A 954-nucleotide genomic window follows, 5' to 3' on the forward strand; every position below is an offset into this window, starting at 1 on the left:
ACCTAGTTTTTTCATTCTTTTTTGGGCTGAGCCACGCAGCATGTGGGGTCTTAGTTTTGAACCTGCGCCCCCTGCAGTAGAAGTGCAGAGTCCTAACCACTGGACTGCAGGGGAACTGCCAGGAAAAACATATTTTCTTTTGCTATTCCCCCAATATATGTGCTAATTTTGCAAAAAGAAAACTTTTATTTCACAAAAACTACTTTCACATCAAACTCTTATGCTCTAACGATTTCTATGTATGGACTCACCATGTGGACTAGCAAAACTGGCCCCTGGTCCTATTGAGATTCCATGCGAGGATGGGGGAGGAGTTGGAACAAATGATGCTGGTGATGGGGCTCTCAAAGCCCCACTCGGGGAGCTGGCAGCATGCAGATTTCCTAATAAAGGAAAATAATTATAGATGATCTTGCAGGACACATATTATGTCCTGACCAAGGACCCCAAGTTAAGACTCTATCTACAGACTAAAGAAACAAGTAATAAAGCTCCCAGAAGTAGCACAAAGAAAAACTGGAACAATTTCACCACTAAAAGAGAGATCAATTCCATGGGGCCCCAATTCTAGCTCTTACACTGACTAATGTTTTTTTTAAAAAAATATATGCAGTGTAGCAGTGTACTTTTTTATTCACTCATTCAACAAGAAGGCATGAACATCAATGTCATGCCAAGCATTGTTGTAGGTACTGGGGATGCAGCAGTTAACAAGAAACAAAAATTCTTGCCCTCATGGGAGTTTATATTCCAGTATAACGAGAAAGACAAATATATGTCAGGTTATGTTAAGCGCTATGGAGAAAAACAGGGCAAGGTAAGGGCGATATATCATGTGGTGGTGGAGGTAGATGCTGCTCTTTATATAGAGCAACTTCTTCAAGAAGGGGCTATGTGGGCTGAGACATAAAGTGAAGGATGAGGCATGAGGATATCCAAGGAATAACACACTGA

General features: G+C 41.3%; 1 long non-coding RNA gene across 1 annotated transcript in view; it reads right to left on the reverse strand.

Annotated features, from left to right (window-relative positions):
- The window catches only part of LOC104983672, a 4963-nt gene extending 4579 nt beyond the window's left edge, over nucleotides 1-384 (reverse strand). The window contains exon 1 of the long non-coding RNA XR_824669.1: nucleotides 252-384. This is a non-coding gene — a long non-coding RNA (uncharacterized LOC104983672). The remainder of the gene's footprint in view (nucleotides 1-251) is intronic.
- Between the last annotated feature and the right edge of the window lie 570 nt (nucleotides 385-954).

Source organism: Bison bison, unplaced genomic scaffold (assembly GCF_000754665.1).
Source record: "Bison bison bison isolate TAMUID 2011002044 unplaced genomic scaffold, Bison_UMD1.0 scf7180017863120, whole genome shotgun sequence".
Classification (NCBI taxonomy): Eukaryota; Metazoa; Chordata; class Mammalia; order Artiodactyla; family Bovidae; genus Bison; species Bison bison.